This window comes from Bufo bufo, chromosome 7, assembly GCF_905171765.1.
Source record: "Bufo bufo chromosome 7, aBufBuf1.1, whole genome shotgun sequence".
Taxonomy (NCBI): Eukaryota; Metazoa; Chordata; class Amphibia; order Anura; family Bufonidae; genus Bufo; species Bufo bufo.
The window spans coordinates 51,559,094-51,572,691 of NC_053395.1; the positions used below are offsets into that span (position 1 = coordinate 51,559,094).

At 44.9% G+C, this 13,598-nt stretch overlaps 1 protein-coding gene and 1 long non-coding RNA gene across 2 annotated transcripts in view; one reads left to right on the forward strand and one right to left on the reverse strand.

Annotated features, from left to right (window-relative positions):
* XYLT1 (xylosyltransferase 1) overlaps window positions 1–13,598 on the reverse strand; it is a 324,653-nt gene that overhangs the window by 282,965 nt on the left and 28,090 nt on the right. The gene's annotated exons all lie outside the window — the stretch shown is intronic.
* LOC121007500 lies at window positions 4,758–12,698 on the forward strand. The gene is made up of 3 exons (XR_005780430.1): window positions 4,758–4,768; window positions 9,148–9,150; window positions 12,548–12,698. It is a non-coding gene; the product is annotated as an uncharacterized LOC121007500 (long non-coding RNA).

Below are 13,598 nucleotides of genomic sequence, written 5' to 3' on the forward strand. Positions count from 1 at the left end.
CACGCCCATTGAAGTCTATGGCTCCGTGAAAATCACGGACACAACATGGATGGTGGATCCGTGGTGCGTCCGTTTTTCACTGACGACAAATAGGAGATTCTTTGGAAATAATTATCAGCTGAGCAACGTCAGTGAATTACGGATGGTAAAAACGGACACACGGACCAACCACGGACGTGTCACTAACACGGAAATGTGGATGAGGGCTTAGCAAGAGTATTACATAGCCCTAAAAATTGTGATTTGGGGCTATATAATGGAAGCCCACTCCTCATGATTAAAAGAGTTTTCCGAGATTTTTATACTGATAACCCATCCTCGGGATAGGTCATTGTTATCTGATCGTGGGAGTCGGTCTGACACTCAACACCCTCGCTGATCAGCTGCTTGAGAAGGTACTCCTGAGGATAGGTCATTGTTATCTGATCGTGGGAGTCGGTCTGACACTCAACACCCTCGCTGATCAGCTGCTTGAGAAGGTACTCCTTCAAAATGAATAACGGACATCATCTCTTTCTAACAAAGCTAGAACCTGCCCTGTACCCAGAGATCTCCACATTCATTGCTCTAATTGCTCTGCTAGATCTATATCAAGCTAGCAGCTCAGGGGGTGTGTCCTCTCTGCTACACCTCTCTCCCTATCACAGCTCAGACGGCAGTTCAAGCATGGACCTGAGCCTGTAGGTCCTCCTCAGCTAGGTGGACTTAGAAATCAGGAAAAGAACAAAGTACGGGTGACACTATACAGATACATTTTATTGAACAGCTCCCTGGTTATACATTTTTAATTACATGCAATTACAAAAGTCTTCAGATCCAGGTGCTGGTTTGAAAACTGCTGAATATACTTTGTGAGACAACTACTTTAAGAACATCTTACATGACCACCGTCTGTAATGCGGACTGTGGATCTTCATGACGGTGCTAGACGTGATCAATAGATGCACGGATACCTTCAACGGGTGACTGTTGCCGTGATGTTATCAAACATAATATCTGAGCTGCTTTTCCCATTAATGTTATTGTAGAAACATCAGCAGGTCCCTTTTATTGGTCTTCATTTTCCCCAAGAGGAAACATACGCATCACTTAATGAGATTTCCAATATCTGTTTGTGCTTGCTCTTAGCGTCTGCTTCTTACCATGGTGCTAACTGCACACAATCTGAATGATAGCAATTTTTCTTCATTATCAGGCATGGGTTTCCCCAGAGATACCACAAGTGGCACAACAAATTCATTCGGAACAAGAGGCGCCACTTTTATGACTGTGACAACGGGGAGATGAATATCATGACTCATTAGAAAGTTATAATAAGATAATAAGGCATCGTAAAGGTGAGCTTCATGGCAACGTATTTCCTAAATCATAATTAGCAGCCCATGCAGCAAGCCCAGGAGGAGCCACAGAGCGGGATGGGAATGGTAGTGGCTCTGGCTGCTAAAGTCAATCACAGTGGCTTTCCTGCTCCATATGGCTATGCAATGAAAGGAAGGCAGACCCTTTCTTCCCCTGGGGCGTATCCTGGTTCTGGGGCTCCTGCCTGCTGGCAGTTAGGATGTCTGTGATGTTAAGTGTTTGGATGGGTGCAAGGCAGAGCGTGTACAGTGCAATGGCTGGAATATCCAAAGACATACTGATAGGGACCTTAGATTGTGAGCCCCATTGGGGACAGTTGGATGCTAATGTCTGTAAAGCGCTGCAGAATATAGTAGCGCTATAGAAGTGCAGAAAATAAATAAATAAATATGGTGCAGGAGTCAGTAAACAAGCCAGATGTAGCAGAATAAACGCATTCCCCTCACTGCTGTAAAGTCTAAATAGCTTAGATAGCAGGACACCTTATTGACTCCAGTACTCAGCCATGCTGATTTCTGAACCTTCTTGTCTCTTTCATCCTTTCTTTATTCCAGAGATCAATGAGTCTCTGTAGCTTTAGCCTTTAGGGGTATGGAGTACATGAAGTTGCCTTTTCACTCTTGGGGCTCATGCACAGGAACAAATTTTTTTCCGTGTCCGTTCAGTTTTTTTTACGGTCCTGTGTTTTGCGGACAGCAAAATACATACGGTCGTATGCATGACCCCTTAGGGTGCTTTCACACTAGCGTTATTCTTTTCCGGCATAGAGTTCCATCAAAAGGGCTCTATGCCGGAAAAGAACGGATCAGGCATATCCCAATGCATTCTGAATGGATAGAAATCCGTTCAGTTTGCATCAGTATGGGTTCCGTTCAATCACTGTCAGGCATCCGGATCCGTCTACAAATGCTGTCAGTTGTCACACCGATGACGGAACTGCCTGCCGGATCACACTAACGCTAGTGTGAAAGTACCCTTACTCGCCTAGCTAACTTCAGGCTAGAACTGCCTACACTCAGCTGGGGGCGTATCCAGGATCCACACCCATGCCTCCTGCAAGGAGTTAACCCTGGCTATAACCCTACTGGATAAACAGAGCACACAATGACATTAAATAACATGGCAAACATTAAACAGCAAACAACTTGCAGGTACGTCATGCACCCTTATCTGGGGTGACATCCAATACAACCACTATTACAGAACCCAGAGATCCCCAGGCTTCTGAATGGTAGAGATGCTGCCATATGGCGTTGTATTATGAATATATATTTTTCGCTAGAAAAAATGGCCCAATATGTTCAGATTTCGATTGCCTTTGTGTCGAAGGTACATGCAGAAGGGCCCTATAGTCTGACAGGAGATCCATTTTAAGATTCCGTACAGTACATCTCTGAGGTCTTAGGCTACCTTCACACTCACATTTTGGGCGGATCCGTCATGGATTGTATTATTTGCAACATAGCCAAGACGGAGCCATCATGAACTCCATTAAAAGTCAATGGGAGATGGATCCGTTTTCTATTGTGCCAGAGAAAACTGATCCGTCCCCATAGACTTGCATTGTGTGCCAGGACGGATCCGTTTGGCTCAGTTTCGTCAAGCGGACACCAAAACGCTGCAGGCAGCGTTTTGGTGTCCGACCTCAAAAAGCGGAATGGTGACTGAACGGAGGCAAACTGATGCCTTTTCCATTCAGAATGCATTAGGGCAAAACTGATCCGTTTTGGAGCCCTTGTGAGAGCCCATGACGGATCTCACAAATGAAAAGCCAAAACGCCAGTGTTTGTTTTAGAACATTTTAGAACAATCCCTTACCGCATAGTCTTTATGTCAGTTCTTGAGTTTTACTTCCTACATAAAGAAAAAAAATAGAATTTCGATATACGTGCAGCAAAACGAGGAACAAGGTATAATTCTCTGTTCCTACCTATTATGACTTAATAGGGAATTTACGCCAGAAGCTGGTAATTTGCATAGAAAACTCTGCTTGTTTGATATATGACTCATAGTAACTGCAGTTGATAGCTATATAGATCAACCACAGAGATGAGACGGTCATAGATATGCGGACCCCCCGCCATAGTCTTCTATAAGGTTATGTACTATTAGAGTGTATGTCTGTAAAGCTATAAAGCAAGTGATCCAACAACTGGTTCCATTGTCCTAAGCTAATCATAGACATTCTAATAAGCCTGCTATTAAAATCATTACTAAATGGTTGAAGTCTATATACTTGCTATTTACAGTCATTCGGGCATAGCTGTCAATCATTGAGGGGGGGGGGGGGGGCGTCGCACAGACTTTCTTTGTCTGTACATACTTACCAACATTGCAGTTGGTAAATTGCATCGCACAGACTTTCTCCGATTCCAAACAAATTTATAGAGCCAGTTTCTCATAATTCATGGCAGCAAACTCTATAAAACTACATAGTGCTTGCTCAGTGGGTACAACTGACTTTGATGTAGCATGCCCCATGGTCCTCAACACGGCACCCGCTCATTCAGTATTACACTACACCTATAGTTGCCAACAGTAACGAATTTGCAGGGACTGTCCCTAAATGGGTGGGCTTATTTAAGCTCTGCCAATAAATGGGTGGTCCCACTTCATTTGGGGGATTTCCTAGGGGTGGACCTTCTTGTTCCTAATTTACCAACTGCAATGTTGGTAAGTATGTAACACCTAATCACCTTTCCTATCCCCCGCCACTCTAGCACCAATGGTCCTGTGTAGTATTGACACGACTGCCACAACAATATGGCCACATAATACAGTATATGGTTGTGAATAAAGTACTTCAGCGGAGATATAAACTTTCTATTTAGCTTCTGCAGTCTCTTCGGTGTCTCTCCTGAACACCTGTCTCACTCAGCTCCTACTCACTCCTCCCCTCCCCTCTCCATAGACTTGTATTGAGTTTTGCAATATGATCCGTCTGTGAGCTGCTCCTGTCCTGAATGGATTCAAAGCATATTTCAAAGGCAAAAGCATTTAGTAGGGGAAAGGGGAGGCGAACAGCTGATAACATGAGAACTAGATATTTCACTCTGATAACACATATTACAAAGTTTCTTATGGTCACGTGTACTATTGATTCATGCACAGTTGTGTGCAATGTTAATGACCATTTAAGCCATGACCCTGAAGATTCCTTTAATAAATAAGGTATTCAGACTGAGAAAAAAATGCATTTTTAAAAGATCCCCAGTAAAGACTAATGTCAAAAAAATAAAGACATAAGAGGACATTTATCAATTGTGCCAGTTTTCTGCTGAAAAATTTGCAAACCCAGCATCTGCAACTTTTTAATGTGACTGGGACAAAATATAGTCGCAAGTTAAGTAATCCCCCCATCACCACTTTCCGGCCAGAGGGCCCAGCATATTTACCTTCAATTACTCCAGTTTTCTGGGGGAAAAAGTTCTGGGGCAGGACGGGCTCACCACCAATCAGTTGGATGGCCAGGCAGCACAGAGGAGAAGGGGATCCTCCTGCTGCTCCGGCTGTGGTGAGTGAAGGACGTGCGGGCTGGCGGCAGTACATCGCATACAAAGAAGCCGCCAGCCCGCCCAACGATAGTGATAATAAATGGAAGCGTAGACTGCCGGTATCATTTAGCATTTAGTGAAGCCACCAGCCCGTCCAAGGTGCTGCTTAGTGCCGCGATGTATGCGCGGGCTGGAGGCTTCACTGAAGGCTAACTTCTGCTGCCAGCCCGCGATAACTCCCAGCCACCCGCCCACAGTCTCATGGCAGCTCAGGAGTTGTTAGTCAGAGCTCCTGAGCTGCTGCAGCCTGCACATTTGGGGGTCACTTTTTGTTTATAAGATGCACTGACTTTTTCCATCCACTTTGAAGGGGAAAAAAGTGAGTCTTATAAAGCGATAAATACGGTAGTTCTTCGTAAATATCCCCCATAGGGTTGATTCATGAAAACTGTCTAAAAGGAAAACTGTCTTTGTTGGCCACATTAACCAATCACAGCGCAGCCTGCATTTTTCAAGAGCAGAATTGGTGGCTATGTTATCTCTTTAAGGGTATGTTCACACGACGGATTCTGAAAATGCACTGAAAAAAATTGTTTTTGATGCTTTTTTTGATGCGTCTTTTTTAACCAATGGGTGCTCACTTCAATACAGAGCTGCAATTTCAGCCCGAGGTTTTTTGGCGCTGATCCGCACCAAAAAATGTGCGGAAAATGCACAAAAAACGCATGGACTTACATGGAGCAGTTTTTTTATGCTTCTCATTCATTTCAATGAGAGATTCAAGCACAGATAAAAGCTTTTCCACATGAAAAAAAAAAAAACATGTGCTGTTTCCGATTTAAATGAATGGGAGGCTGTTTTGAGGCTTTTGGATCTTATTTTGAGGCGGAAACGCTCCATAATCAGCTGCGAAAAAAAACTCAGTGTGAACTGGACCTGACAGTTTTACAAAACTCCCCAAATTGAAACTGACTGGTTGCAGAAGACAAATCTTACACTGTTTTGACACAAAACATAAGATAAACAGCATAATCTTCCAGATACGCCATATGCACAGTGGGCCACATTTATCACAACCGACTAAAAGAAAACCTGTCTTTGTTGCCTATAGCAACCAATCAGAGCTCAGCTTTCATTACGTAAACAGAGCTGGTAAAATGAAAGCTGAGCTGTGATTGGCTGCTATAGGCAACAACAATAGTTTTTCTTTTTAATCTGTTTTATTAAATGTATTTTCTCCGTACGTTTTACTATCATTAACGAGTTACCTGTCTGGACATGAACAGATAATCAGTTCCCAAATTTACACTCTTAATACGTGTTGCCAGGCCAAGACACAGACAAATATCACAAAGCTGCACACAGGCCGCACATACGACGGAGGCGATAACACATCCAGCAAGGCCGTGATCTTCTCAGAGAGAGGTGATTAAAAGCTCGGACCATCTGTACACCATCACAGCTTACAGTATAGACATAGCCGTGTGCTGTAAGTCATTATCCGCACTATTGTGCTAATAACTGAAACACAATTATCATCAAGGTGATCACCGAAGAGGAGACGTCCAGGACACCCTGCTCCCCTACAGAAAGGCCACCAACTGTGACCTCATCCCAAAACCGTAATAATAACTCATGCCTAAAGAATTCTACAGCCAGTGTCTGTGACATGGCGCCATGAATTACAGCTTGGCCTGGTGACCTGTATTTGGCTTGGCTGAGCATGCATTTGTGCTGTATGAGAAGATGCACTGCCAGAGACTCCTGGTGGCGGTTTCTGCTCCAAGATTAAAAGGATTGGCCATGCTGAAATCCATCAGTCTGATACTTCTCTCCTGCCACTGAGGGAGGACTGGGAGGCCACCATCAGTGATGGTCAGTTCGCAGTGTTCGCCAGCAAACACATGCGGGCTGCCATCTTGACTCACAAGTCTGGCGATGCACAGGTAAGTCCTTACCTGTGCCTGTGCTGTGAGCCGGTCTGAAATCAAATGCGGTCACCGGGAGCAGGCAGTTCCGAGAACAGCCGCCGAGGGCTTTCATCGGGCTGTTCTCGGAACTGCCTGCTCCCGGTGACCGCATTTGATTTCAGACCGGCTCGCGGCACAGGCACAGGTAAGGGCTCACCTGTGCATCGCCAGACTTGTGAGTCAAGATGTGTTCGCAGGCCACCATGCTATGGCTAACGTAAATCTAATGTGTATGGCCAGCTTTAAAGTAGTATTCCAAGACTATTCTACTGATGACGTATCCTCTGGATAGGTCAACAGTACCTGATCGTTTGGGGGTCCAGCACCCAGGACCCGCGCCGATCAGCTGTTTGAGAAGGTACCGGTGCTCACAATAGCACTAAAGCCTTCTCCAGCTTAGCCTAGGCCATGTAATGTCACGTTCATCAGTCATATGGCCTGGGAGCAGCTCAGTCCCATTGAAGTGAATGGAGCTGAGTGCAATACCAAGCACAGCCGCTATACAACATACAGCGCTGTGCGTGGTGAGCTGAGAGAAGACCACGGAGCTGCTCACAGGAGCGCCGGTGCCTCCTCAAGCAGCTGATCAGCGGGGGGTCCCGGGTGTCGGACCAGAGGAAAGTTTTGGAAAACCCCATTAAAAATTAGACTCCCCCCCCGTAATAATCAGCATTGGGGCCAAGAATCTGATATAAGTTCTGACAATGCAGAAAACCGTTTACATTACCGCTATGCAAACTGCTACCCCCTTTTGCCTGACACATCAGTGTGGGCCATGCGTCCCTGCTGTAGCCTGTAGATATCGGGACGATTCCCCCGCAGTCAGTAACAGGCAGTTGCTCTGCCAAGTATCCGCATCCTTCCAGCACAAAGACCTGCAGCTTTTCCCACTGAACTCCCCAGATGAAGGAGGAAAGGTCTCGGAGACAACCCGGGAGGCTATGCGGAGCGCGCAGGGTCAACCATCAAGGTGCTGAGCCCATCCTTAAAATGTATATCCACCGAATAAGAAAGATATCAATTCTGTAGGCAAATCCTAAAACAGCATTAGTAAGTAGTTTAACTAATCCAGAGCAGACATGAAAGACCAGTTATCCCTATTTTCCGGCAGCACATGTTCCAAATATAGAACTTCAAACAGACAGTATCCATAAGAACCTATGAGTCTGATGAATGCTAATTATACAATTGCTCTGACACTTCAAAAAGAGGCCAATTGTCCTATCAGCTAAGGATATCTCCATCCTCTCCAACGCCTGTACAATGCATATCCCCTCTGGGGGTTTGCTGCCACTGGAACACTCAGCTAAATGGAGAAAAAAAAGATTAAAAAAATATGATAACTGTAGCAATTTAGTAAATTGAAAACAGGTTTGCAGGGCTGTTGTGTGCCGCCACGCTCTGCTCTCATCTATTCACATGCATATGTTCAGATACGATGGTCTCCACCAGCTGCTGGGTTCTCTCTGCAGAACAAATAAATATACGTAAGATATTTTGGGAATATTTAGCAATTCCCATAGGAACATCGTAAATGGGAAAATCTAGACAGGTGGTCTATAAACTGGACGCAGCCTGCAGGAAATCCGTGGAGAACTTGACTTTCCAAAATTACTAACTACCTGAATTAGGTCTCTTTCACATGTCAGTGAATTGAGGACATGTGTTGTCCGTGTTTTCCATGGACTGCTCACATTTTAGGCCTCATGCAGTTTTGGCGGCTCTGATGCGGACCCATTCACTTCAACTCCGTGTGCTGTCCGCATTCGTTGCTCCGTTCCGTGGCCCCGCCAAAAAAATAGAACATGTCCTATTCTTGTCCGCGCTTTACGGACAAGAATAGGCAGTTATATTAAAGGCTGTCCGTGCCGTTCCGCAAATTGCCTCATGCACATGACCGTTGTTTTGGTCTGCATCCGAGCCGCAGTTTTTGCGGCTCGGATGTGGACCCATTCACTTCAATGGGGCCGCAAAACATGCGGACAGCACTCCGTGTGCTGTCCGCATCCGTTGCTCCGTTCCGTAGCCCCGCAAAAAAAAAAATAGAACATGTCCTATTCTTGTCTATTTTGCGGACAAGAATAGGCATTTCTACAATGGGCCGCCCGTTCCGTAAATTGCGGAAGGCAAACGCAGTTTGCAGACCTCAAAAAACGGAACGGCGGTGTGCATGAGGCCTTATCCACACATCAGTAATTTTCCACGGACCCACAACACCATGGATTTTTGTCCATGGGTCCGTGAAACCATGGACGCAACACGGATTCCATTTGTGTTCCGCCGGTGGATGTCACGGACTGTTGCTAGGAGATGCTCTGGAAAAGAATGTTCAGCCTAGCAGTGTCCATGGAGATCAAAAAACAGACACATGGACCAAACACAGAATCACGACATCTTCATGGATGAACCACTGACCGTCTTGTCTTGGATGTTAGCAAGGACTCGGATGTTTGAAAGAATCCTAACTCCAAATGCTAAAAAGGGGTTCATCTGATAACAGTAAACGGTGGAATTGTTACTTAAGCAATTCCCTAATACATTCCCATGGGTTACGCAAAATGAACTTACTCTCCAGGCTAGAAGCCGTCACAACGGAAAATACTTTATTCCCTGAGGACATTGCCCCTTCCTTCTATTTTTACACAACAGGCATTCAGTATCAAGTAGGAAATGCCAAGGAGAAGAAATGAGACGGATACAATGTAAATTTGTCTGAGATGTAGTAAATTCAACATACAGATGTAGCGTGGTGGAGTTTGTCCACAAACAAAGGACAACTGCCGGTAAAATCCAGTGTTTTATTGGTGGATACAGAGCAATGATCGTTTCGCGCCCTAGGACGCTTTCTCAAGGAGTGGAGTATTTCACATGACAATGTACCAATTAACAATGTGTTTTCTGTGGTTTCACAAAGAACTGCAGGATAACTGTCTAAAGACTAAACATGGATGCATAAGATAGAATATGTACTACTATACTATATATATATATATATGTGAACGTCTGTTTGTTTGTTCTTCATAGGCTTCTATGTGCTTTGATGAATCTTAAGTCTCAACCAAACTTGGTACATATACTCTTCATGACCCAACTTAAAATGCTCTGGGTTCTGGAAGGTTTTAAGAAAGTAATGTGCTTTTTATGCATTGTGCATTATAAAGTATCCGCTAATGTAACTGTAACTGCTGAGGCACTGCTTCTCACTCTGCCTCTCATCTCCCCTGCATTTCAGTCAGCCTCTAAAAGACAAACTATTTGTTGCCCATTGCAACCAATCACAGCACACCTCCTGTATATGAATTAATGAAAGACTTATCTTCATTGGTGGAGCGGTGGCCACAGCCCCGCCCCTTCTCTTGTCCTCTCTCCTCTAATTGGCGGCAGCGACAGCAGCAGCACAGGGGGAGGGAGACAATGCTTCCTTCTCCCCTGTGCTGCTGAGGGAACACGGAGAGCGCTGAGAGCAGCACGTTCTGTGTTCCCCATACGTTATCGGTATATCGGCAAAATAGATGCAGATACCGATAACTGTCAAAATCCTCAATATCGGCCGATAATATTGGTAAAACCGATAATCGGTCGATCCCTACTTCTTAGTATATCAGTATAGATTCACTATAGGAGATCACTACTTAAAGGGGTTTTCCAGGCTCCTGATATTGATAATCTATCCTCATGATAGGTCATTAATATCTAATTGTTGAGGGTCTGACACCCTGCACTTCCACCAATCAGCTGTTCCCTGAAGCCTCCGGGACTAGAACTAGCTCTTGAGTGGAGCAAGAAGAACAGCTCTGTTCAAAATGTAGTGGCCGTGCTGCGTTACTGCAGCTTAGCTCCTATTCATTTCAATGAGAGATGAGTTGCAGTAACCCAGCACAGCCACTACACTTTGAATGGAACTGTGTTTGCAACAGGGTCAGCCAGTTTCATAGGTACAAAACTGCTGACAGATGCCCTTTAAATACATCTATATTTTAATATTAATGACCCATCCTCAGCAGCCAATCACAGCACAGGTTTCATTTTACTACAGCGGTTCTCAATCTGCCCCTCTCTGCATGTTATAAGGTTAAATAAGGCTTTCTGTGATTCAGAGTGTTAATTTGCCTGCATGTGCTGTCTAAAAGACAAACTGTTTGTTGCCCATATAAATCAATGATGCAGCATGCATTTTATACACTAATGTAACTGTAGCTGCTGAGGCACTGCTTCTCACTCTGCCTCTTATCTCCCCTGCATGTGCTGGCGAAAAGACAAACTGTTTGTTGCCCATGACAACCAATCACAGCACAGCTTTTATTTTACTACAGTGCTTTTTACAATACTGTAGGATCTGTGTTCTACATTTCTAGGTGTTCCAAAACGACAACTCCGATCATGCCATGGTGGATGCAGGGTGTTGGGGCATGATAGGAGTTGTAGTTTTGCAACAGCTGGAGACCCACAGGTTGGTCAACATAGGTCTACAGTATTGTAAGATGCGCTGTGGTAAAATAAGAGCTGTGCTTCAATTGGTTGCTATGTCTTTTAGACAGCACATGCAGGGAGATGAGAGGCAGACTGAAATGCTGGGGAGATGCAGCAAAGAGGCGCTCCCAAAACAGGTGCAAGATCTTTCCTCCATGAATGGGGACCTGAGGCAGTACGCAAGTTTTGCAAAGTTTGCAGACATGACCAACGTGTTAGAGCGGCCAACAATTCACAAATGTGTGTGGGGGTGCTTTAAATAAAAAAAAAAAACATAAATGATTTAAAAAATGGTGGACATTTTCTTTACCTCTCTAATTGGGCAACAATGATTATTTCTAGGTTTGAAACAGCATTAGAAGATGGTTATATACAGTAGATAGATGTACACTGGGGCAATGCTGGGCATATACGCTAGTAATTAAAATGGCAGCATGTTTTGCTGCATTCCTTTGTAAAGCCTCCACAGACATACTGTATATCCTGTAGTGTATCCATTGATTATGTGAATGTAATCACAGTGGAAGCAAACATGCTGAGCCTCATAAATCAATACGCTGCAACTTACAGATGTAGTAGCAGAGCTACCTTTTGTCTTTCAAAAGTAATGGGGCTTATTACCCACCACTAGCGCAATATATTCATGGGTGTCTGTAATATTAAAGACTATGATTATCATGGGTTGTGTCATATGTTATAGAACATGTCATCAGCATCACTTGAATAGAGGATGGCAGATCACCCAATTGTCGAATCTAGATTTTGGGAGCCTGTGGGGACAATGGACCCCAGTACACCAGAAAACTGGCGTCAAAAAGTCACCACGATTGGAGCACGCCATGCTTGTGCTTGGGGGTTTAGGGTACGGGCACAGGGTCAGGTTCCTGCATGTAGTTTTAAAAGCCAAAACCAGGAGCGAATTCAAAAAAAGAGGGGAAGTCTTATCTGTCCTGTATACTCGCTCTCCTTTCCTGATCCATTCCTGATTATGGCTTCCAAAACTGCATAAGAAAACCTGAATGTGTGGCCATACCTTTACAGCCCGGCTCGCCACTCTTCCAAAAAGTGGACAGGATGAGCAGTGGAATGGATGGGCGCGGGCATAAGTGGTCTTTGATGGTGTAGATAACTGTTTTGGTGCACGGACCTGCACAGATGTGTGCCTCTTATTAATAGTTATCACATCTAGTCCCAGCAGGGACTTACAGGTGTGTAATACGCCAGTCTCAATAAATATCCCCCAATATGCCTTAGGCCCCTTTCACAAGAGCGAGTTCCACGCATTGGACTCGCAGAGTGTGTCAGCGAGAGCACCCGTCCTGACCTCCCAGCACTGATGGGGTTGCATAGCATTATATTAATTTATGATGCTATGTAACCCTTACAGTTCTGGAATGTATTGGATAACACTTACAGCATTATTTTGGGAATAGGGTTACATAGCATCATAAATCCATATAATGCTATGAAACGCAGTCAGTGCTTGGAGGTCAGGACGGGTACTCTCGCTGACACACTCTGCGAGTCCAATGTGTGGGACTCGCTCGTGTGAAAGGGGCCTTACACTTCGGCCTTCCCAGCCAAAGGATCTTTGATAAGTGTCTGAACACTAGGAATAGGGATGAGGGAAATGATACTAAGAACATCTCCTGAGAGATCCGTGGAATACACATGACACACCGAGAGCAAAAAATGGACACACAAACCAAACACTGATTCTTCACGTACGTCTTCACAGATGAACCACTGACCATCTTATCACGGACCTCATCACGGACAAAGACGTGTGAAAACAGCCTTAGGACTCATGCACATGACCATATGTATTTTGCGGTCTGCAAAAAAAAAAAACGGATGACATCCGCGTGACGTCCGTGTTGCATCACGTATCCATTGGCTGTCCTTGTCCGCAAAACAATTTTTTTTGCAGACCGGACTTGAGCAGTCATTTCTGTTCTTTTTTTACGGACCCATTGAAGTAAATGGTTCTGCAAAAACGGGCTGCAAAAAAAACGGAACGGGCACGGTAAGAAAATAGTCATGGTCTTAGACAAAGGGGGAGATATATCAAACTGGTGTCCTGTCTAGGCGGCCTGTCTAAGGGTTCATGCACACAGCCGTTGCCCAGCAGTGCCCGTATTGCGGTCCTCACTTGAATGGGTCAGTAATCCGGGAAGGTGCGGTGCGGAACGGAGGAACGGAACTCCACGGAAGTGCTTCCGCTGGGTTTCTCCCCGTGCCTCCGCACCGCAAAAAAGTGCATGTACTACTTTTTTGCGGTGCGGAGGGACCACAGATCTATTCA